The sequence below is a fragment of the Gigantopelta aegis genome, chromosome 14 (assembly GCF_016097555.1).
Source record: "Gigantopelta aegis isolate Gae_Host chromosome 14, Gae_host_genome, whole genome shotgun sequence".
Taxonomy (NCBI): domain Eukaryota; kingdom Metazoa; phylum Mollusca; class Gastropoda; order Neomphalida; family Peltospiridae; genus Gigantopelta; species Gigantopelta aegis.
Genome location: NC_054712.1, coordinates 38448478 through 38457556, shown reverse-complemented (window position 1 = coordinate 38457556; position 9079 = coordinate 38448478).

The window sequence follows — 9079 nt, the reverse complement described above, 5'->3', positions numbered from 1 at the left end:
AGCAGTTGTCAGCAACTCGAAAAGATATATGTGGACAAAGAAATGTGATGGAATCATTTCGATTCCATCCAGAACTTTTATTACAGTTTTTACGCGATACTGACTTTTATTCTAAATTTTAATTATATCTATCCGTGATATTTGTATTTTTACAGTCTTTTACACTGTGTTGTTATTGACCTCTTGAATTTTTATATTGATGTTGATCATCACTTTAGTTTTGCATTAACCATAGTTTGACACCCAATAGCCGATGTATTTTTCATGCAGAGGTGTCGTTAAACATTCATTCATTCATTCCCATAGACAGAATAGCACATACCACGGCCTTTGATGTACCAGTCGTGGTGCACTGGCTGGAGCGATATTCGATGATAAAGTAAGAAAGTTAACTGAAGATAGCATATAAATGTATACAATTGTGACTAATAGATGACATTACAGCATTCACTGGCACCTCTGCATTTAAAAATGTATTAATGTTTATCGCCAAACCAGCACAAGAAACGTGTATACCTAGTTCAGTGTACGCTTTTTTAAATCCATACCTGTGATGTCACACTATTTTTCAAGTTGTACAGCTATCAATGCACTCTGAACTTTTTATGAGTTCAGGGATTCGAACCCTTTTCGATTAGATCATCTTTGATATGCACCATCCCATAGCCAGGATAGCACATACCACGGCCTTTGATGTTACAGTCGTGGTGCATACTAGAGCGAGAAATAGCTCAATGGGCCCACTGACGGGGATCGATCCCAAACCGACCGCGCATCAAGCGAGCGCTTTACCACTGGGCTACGTCCCTCCTCTCGGCGCAAGGAATATTATATAAATCGTCTTGGACATACGTTTAAAGGGGAAGTAAACGCAAACATGAGCCTTATGTGTTGGAAAGCCGGACCACCAACCCATACTGACACTTTAAGAAATGAAAAACGCGTAATTTTAAAGTTAATAAAAAAACGTGATTATTCCTGCTAACTGGGGGCAGCCATTTTGTTTCGTTCTCGTCCGGTATTCTAGCTTGGGGTTATGTGACGTCAGCTCCTACCAACTCATGTATGCACAGTATAAACAAACGCAGTCATTTACAGCAAGGCGCTTCGCTTTTATCAAACTGACTTGTAAAACAACAGAAATGACTTGATGGTATAATAAACTATTTAACTAAATATATTTAAATGTACATTAATAAAACAAAATTGTGTTATAGTATTTTTTTCTTTTAAAAAAATCAAAGAAAAAAATGCATATTATTAAGCCTGTTGGTAGGGTAGGTTGGAGCAAAACCGACCTCTCACAATATCCAGGTGATAATTTTCTTTTCTTTGGGACTACGTAATGGGTAAGTTTTGTGACTAGTTGGGGAAAGTCTACTTAATCAAGAATTTTACATAATCATTTACAGTAATAAAACAGGTCGGCTGATAATGTTCATTACTATTTCAGGGCTGTCAGGTTATCCCATAATACCATGCGATGTTAATAAAACCGGCAGTTTTGGGTTTTTTTGTTGTTGTGTGTCTAGACAGCGGTAATTGATTACCTTGATGGGTAAATATATTTCAATATACACCTGCCAATCAAGAATCACAGGTGCAGGTCACCAGACAAATTTAGTAAGAAAACACCCCGTTTATCATTTCAGTACGTAGGCACCCGTCTAGCTGGCGCAGTGGTTAAGCCATCAGACTACAGGCTGGTAGGTACGGGTTTCGCAGCCCGGTACCGTTGTAACAGCCAAAAATATATCCCCGCCAAACTATGCCCGGGGTTAACGTGAGCTAGCCTGTTTTATACCCCAGGGTATAAACTGGACTAGCCCACACTTTAACCCCGAGATATAAAACAGGATAGGCTATTCCATACCACCCTAGACCAGATTAGACTCCCCCCCCCCCCCCCCCACACACACACACACACTCAGAAACCAGCCCTATGAGAGTTTTGTTTTGAACTCGGTGGTCTCGCTAAACTATCTTAATTTAAATTAAAAAACACTCAGATATTAAATTTTTATTTTATTTCTAACGCTAATGACACAACCTTGTAAACTAAAATAGACAATTTTAATCACTTAAATGTCATTGGAAACTAATAAAGTGCAGACTACAGTGAAACATGAGTAAACAAAACGTATGTAAAAAACTGACTACAACATTGAAATGCTCCGAAACATTCTCAAGATGATCTGTCAAGCTCTGGAGACTAAAGCTGGCAGGATACGTTAGCCACTGCATTGAATGGCCAAACTTGGTATATACTGCAACGCCATATCCCATCAGACTGGCTGACCTCGTCCATATTCCATCCAATGAGATTCCAGAGTCAGTCACATAGTCATTAACATTTTGGTTCAGGTAGTGTTGGAGCTTCGTGGTGATGTCAGTGTTCATGTGCTGCTCGACTCGATCTCAGATGATGCCATGGCTCTCCACTGATCCTGTGAGTATATAACTGATGGATCCGAAGTAGCAGTTGCCATCGCGTTTGGTCTTGTACGTTCGTTTTGGCTGTGATAGTTCAGCGGGTTTTCCAAAGTATATTGATTTTGTTGTTGTCAGACCCAGCGCTGCTACGAGGTTCTTCCGGGCATTGCTGGAGAGTGGGCTGAACATACTGATCGACTTGGGTTTTTTGCTGACGCATTCTGTTGTGTCACTGGTCTCGTCTAGCTCCCTCGTTGGTCTCTTGTGTTGCTGGGGCGTGTCCTCTGTGGTGTCACAGGGGCGGTCAGGAATGGTTGAGTGCACACGGACATGGGGAACACCTGATGTTGATGTGGCATCTGTGTAGATCTTGAGGTTGCTGGCGTGGAAGGTGGATTTTACATTTTTTAGCTTGACACGGCCTTTGCTGGGGCACTCAACAACAGTATATGCACCAGGCCAGCGCGGTTCCAGCTTGGATCCCATCCTGTGTATATGTCGACTGTTTTGTATGTAGACTATAGACCCTGTGATAATCTCTTTGTTGCTTTCATGGTGACGGTCATAATTCTCCTTCTGACGAGACTGTGCACTGACGATGTCGGAACACCTCGCATATTTCCGTAAAACTGGCTTGGGCGAGATGGTCCGATTGATTCATGAGTAAGGAAGTCGACGTCAAATACATATTTGTAACTATTATTTATCACCATTAAATAAACAAACAACAAACACACTGGTAGTTTGTATTTATAAATATTTATTAATTTAAAAAATCGTTCTTTATTATGCTGTTGTAGAATCTTTTGCGACAACGTTGAGAAAAGTGCACGAAGCACAGGCGGGGGCCCTTTACCTGCTATTGTTGCAATCACTGCATTACATTGATCTCTCCTGTATTTCAAGTTAAAAACAAAATATGCAGACGCTCATGCGAAGAGTAGCGATTAAAATGATTAAAGTAATACGGCGAGGCCTGCCTAGGCTCACCAATTGATTGGTGTTACATGCAAGATTCATTCAGCTAACTATTATCGTAGTACAATTGTCTGTACTAGAAAGATAATTACTGATTGGTGCTAAATAAATAACATGATCTAGGATATATTCGTTCCACTTCCGAATTTATAATAACTTACTTTGCGACTGACGTGAAATGGTCGATGAAAAATTCGTACATAAATGTTTTGTATTTCTTCGGATAGACTTAATCGTTCGAGCTAAATATGTTTAATATTACAGTTCGGACCAATAAACTGGTTCGAGAGAAACCTTCTGTTCGACCTCAGGGGTATTCGACCAATCAGCACCAAAATAAACGGGTTTAATAGAGAAAAAAATCGGGACATTGTTTTTGGTTCGAGAATACCGGTAGGTTCGACTGTTGGGCGTTCGAGCCATTGATATTCTACTGTATATACATATACATATATACATATATATACATATATATACATACATACATATACACGTATATACATAGTGATACATATATACATACATATATATATATATACATATACATATACATATAGGTGTGTATGTGTATGTGTATGTGTATGTGTATGTGTATCTATATCTATATATATATATATATATATATATATATATATATATATATATATATGTTACAGGCAATCTGTGAAACCAGTCATTACGTGTAATGCCTAAACAAATCGGTCATTTCGCGAAGTGCCTGTGACCACCAGGCAATACACGAAATGACTCAAAATTCCAGGCATTTCACGAAATGACTGAAAATCATGGCCAGCCGTTACGCAAAATGACTAAAGTGCTATCTGTAATATCACACCACTCAAGTCCTAATGTAACGCTTTATTTAAACTCAAATCAAATCATTTCAGAAGTTGTACATGAAGATTAAGTTGAATGTTACCAAGTAGTCGGTGTCAAATCGTGAAAGTAACATATTGGTATAGAAAGGTCACTTGTTTTTGCACACAAGGCTTCCATGACAACGGCTTTGAAACGTTTGCATCGATTGGACTCTCATCTCTTAAGACCAGCACAGTTACACCTAACATATCCCTGTCCACCACAGTTGGATTCGTGATTAACAGCTTGGCGTAAGGTCACTGACTTTGTACGGTTTTCATCGGCATCAGTAAGTAAACGCTGGGGGCACAAATCAAACTGATTGCGTGTAAACTTACCTTTTATCACGTTCTCATCACGGTCTATGATTATTTCGAGAATATTTCGCCGGTCACTGCGTCCCCTATCCACAAGAGCTACGTTGTCTCCCACTTGTCCACTTATTAGCTCCAGTCTACTCCTTTTGACCATACGCTCATCTGGGAGGAATTCGCACCATTTCTCTCATTTAAGATATTGTGTATGTGAGCCTGGAGTAAATCAGCCGGGACAGCAACTGGAGCAGGACTTATCAGAGGTGGACCGCCATATTCTGGTGTTGAATCTGAAACTAAACCAATCGTAGCTGAGAGCACTGGCATATCAGGATCAGGTTCCTGTCCCACTCTCTGGTTCCCGACTAGGTTTTGGCATGACTTCATGACTGCTGCTTGGTATTGGTTCCTGACAGGTGCTTGGTACTGATTCGTGTATATCAGCAGCATGAGGTGCAGTGGTATGTTCTAGGACGGTTGGTAAATTGGATACGGCAGATATAGGGATCACACCGCTATTTCAGCCAATGAGCAAACGAATTTAGTTCCATGAAAAAGAGTACCTCTTTTCTTTATTTTATTACGATGGTGTCTGAACAGACTTGACAGTATGATTATGGAATATTGGAAGGGTAACATTGCCTCTTGATTTTGGCATATCAAACTGACAGATGCATATCTGCTTAGCTACAAGCAAGACCATTGTTTGCTATGCCTGTGGTACATATATTTAACGAGAGTAGCCTCCCCTCCATTAGCCCATGTGCTTAGGAGAGTGGATAATTAAAATTGCAGGTGGCGAAGTATCAATTTTATTTGCTTAAATCCTGTCACAGAGGCTGTTCTCTTCATGTCAGGTAGTATATAGCACCTACTGTTAATAATTTAGTCAGTGCTTGGCTTTATATTTGTACTGTCACCAATGTATAATCAATAGTGGTGAGATACCTAAACACTATTTTACCAGTGCATAGCACCGGCCCGGCCGTGACCATGTTGTAATTGGTGCAAACTTCACCAGCCATGTGCTTTCGTGTTCTCAGAGCATCGGCACACACTAGGCTACACATTTTTGTTTTTTGAAGTGTGGTGGATATTTTAATCAGCACTAATTAGCATAATAATTAAGGAAATATAGCATGAATGCACTGTGGGTAGCCACCACTTTGCATAAAATTAATAGAAACACAAGACAGAGTAATGTAAATAATTGTGTATTATGGAATGGATATACCAGGTCAGGATAAACACAAGCCAATTAATGTTCACAGGTTTCGATACATGATTCATATCAAATCAGTCACTTTACCAAAATCTTTTCATGTTTCTCACTTATGTCTCCATAGTTTGTGTGTCAGTATACACCACTTAAGTCTAGAGCCACATGTAATCAATAATCAAAGGCAGCACTGTAGAAATATGGTTCCAAAGAAATGTTCAGGCCATGGTATATATCCAGATTGCATTTTATAATAGTTAAGGTAAATAAATAAATACATACATACATACATACATACATACAAAATTATAACATATATATATATATATATATATATATATATATATATATATATATATATATATATATATATATATATATATATCCGAAAGAATTTACCGAGTGTTCACAGTTTTTTGCCGACAGAGTTATAGTTCAGTTCGGGGTCGAGTAAGTTTTTTGAATATGTTATTGTCCGATGAAGTCTATCATACATATTGTATCTTTTTCTTCTTAGAGATGCCCTCCTGGCTTGGAATTGTTGTGTTCGTTGACGACTCGCATGTCTCCTGGCTATCCGCTCGATGCTCTTCAAGTGGCATATGACCGATGTTTTGTCACGTACCCCAGCTCCCACAGCTGTACATCTTTGAATGACCGAACTTGAAAACCCACTGTTCAGCATATGCACGGCACTGTGTATGCGGCTGGTGAAATTTCTATGGTATGTAACAGTTTTTGGATTTGTTCTGCTGTATGCTCTGTTGACGCTCTCACACTTTTGAGTATTTGTGTTCAGTTTAGTCTTCTCAATGGCTTTTACACCCAGTCTTATGTCTATGCATTGTTTAATCAGTGCCTCGTCCTCTACCGTGACATTTAACTTTGTACCGGTAGGCATGAATGTCATGTTTGATCGTCCCTTTTTCACCCCTGAGCACACAAAGGAATGTTTTCTGCATGTTGCTCCACATTTCTCAGTCACACAATATAGTATACTCGTAGCAGTGTAAGACAGTTTGCTTACTAACTTGTTCATGTTGCCGGCAAGTTGGTTGTGTGCCGATGTATATTCACTGTGGCAGCGCCGTCTCAAGTCGATAGCAAATCTTTTTTTAACCTTTTCTCGTTCAGCTTTTGTTTTTCCAGGGAACATGTTGTCACTGAACTTGACCCTTTCTGTAAACTTCCTTTGTGATTCGGATAAATGACGGGTGTCTCTCAGATTTTTTATCTTCACTTTAGATATTTTGCTCTGGGATGACTGTAATCCGGACACGGCATGGGAATCGCCATCAGTCGTGAAGAATCCAATCGTGAGTGGAGAGACGTCTGATGAGAAGTCACTTGAACACTGAGCTGCAGAATCTTCTTCGTCTCCTATTGTGTCGTCAAGCCGGAGATTTGCTGTACAGGTACCTGTATGATCGGGGCAGAGTATTAGTCTATTTTCTCTCGCTGCTTGAAGCTCACGAGCCTTGCAGAGTTTATTTCCTGTGTAAAGTCCTATTATTTGTTTCTTGCCAGTCTCATTTTCCACCATAGTGTAAGTTGCTTGTGTAGCCGGTTGAAATGGTGTTGAACCGCACCCACTTGAAAGAGGATTGTTGTACCGGCAGTCTCCTATGGCAATGGGATGGTCAGCTGAAAATCCCCTATTAATGTTCAGTTGTACTAAGTCTGCTCTGCGTGTGGACATGTCAAGTTTATTGAGACTGGTTGTCACTCGTCCCACTTCGTTGGCAGTATTCTGCATTCCGCTGGTAGCTGGGGGTGTGACTCCAGCACACAGCATTATTCCCCGGAAACCGGTAACACCGACAGATGTGCTCTGTAGTCCTACGTGTACACCGACATTTGGCTTTGCTGATTTTGGCCCCCTCCTAGTATTCTGTGTTGTCTCTTCATACAGTTTGTATTTTTTACTTGTGAATGAACACTTTTGACATCTCAGTCCTGCACGGGTGCACAGGCCCCATTTCTGACACAAGTCTAAATTCCATGTGTACTTGCCAGTGCACCCTGGAGAAGCTAGTCTGTGGTCTTCATTACTGTCATTAAACATCTTTAGAAGCATACCACAGTGTATACTTTTGGAATCATTCATGTCCATTTTTGCTTTCAGGAACTCGCCTGCCTGTGTACCACCTCCAGTTGAGATCCGTGTTGGTCGGAGAAGTCTAATGTCACTGGGAATTCCATCCGCATCCTTGACGATGTATGACTGTCTATCACAGTGGTGTACCACAGCGTTGAATTCTTCTTGACTAAGTCTCATGGTAACTGGTATGTTGTCACCTTCAGGCTTAAGACACTTTGTTTTAGTAACACCTATAGTTCTTTTGAACAGACATTGGTGTCCCTTTTGAAAGGCACCCTTGTTGTGCAGGTTTTCTGTTGGATTTTTCTTTGGCTTCATTGTTAGCACACTGGGTGTAGTATATTCTCTTAGTATACGGAAAACTGTGAACTTTTGTATCTCTTAGCATGTAGCAGTCTTCAGTGGAATGGAACCTGTGGTGTGTGTTATGTTAATAAATACTCTCATGCAGTAAACTGATGCGTGTTCTGTTTTGAATTTGTTTATGATTGTGATCAGTTCTCTCAGCCATCAGATACTTTAGGCTTCAGTTCACTCCCAGTTTGAAATTGCCCATGTGTCCCGTTGACAGCTGCCAGTGTGCATACTTCCCTCTCATACTGTCCCAAAATAACCTTTTTGTGGCTCACTTGAATTTGCCAAATCCAATATTTAAATTAAATTTTTAATAAAAGTTCATGCATATGACATATTAAAATATGCCAGTACCCAGTATGGTCTTGTACCCCCCATTATACAACAGCAAACATTTGGAATGTCACCTCCATGTTATAACTTTGGTCAGGTGAACTTGAGGTGTGGAGAAGCTTAATTTTCTATTATTTCAGCCCAGTGTTGCTAACCCCCGGGCCAATCTTCATGGCCTCTTGCATTAATGCATATTAGAAGACATGACCAAATTTGGTGTTTTCCTACTAGGTATGCGTCATAGTATGTCATGTGTCAAAACTGACTAGCTATCCCATTCCAAACCCCCTCTTAAGGGATCACACCGCTATTTCAGCCAATGAGCGACGTGTAGGCGACGAATTTAGTTCCATGAAAAAGAGTACCTCTTTTCTTTATTTTATTACGTTGGTGTCTGAACAGACTTGACAGTATGATTATGGAATATTGGAAGGGTAACATTGCCTCTTGATTTTTGCATATCAAACTGACAGATGCATATCTGCTTAG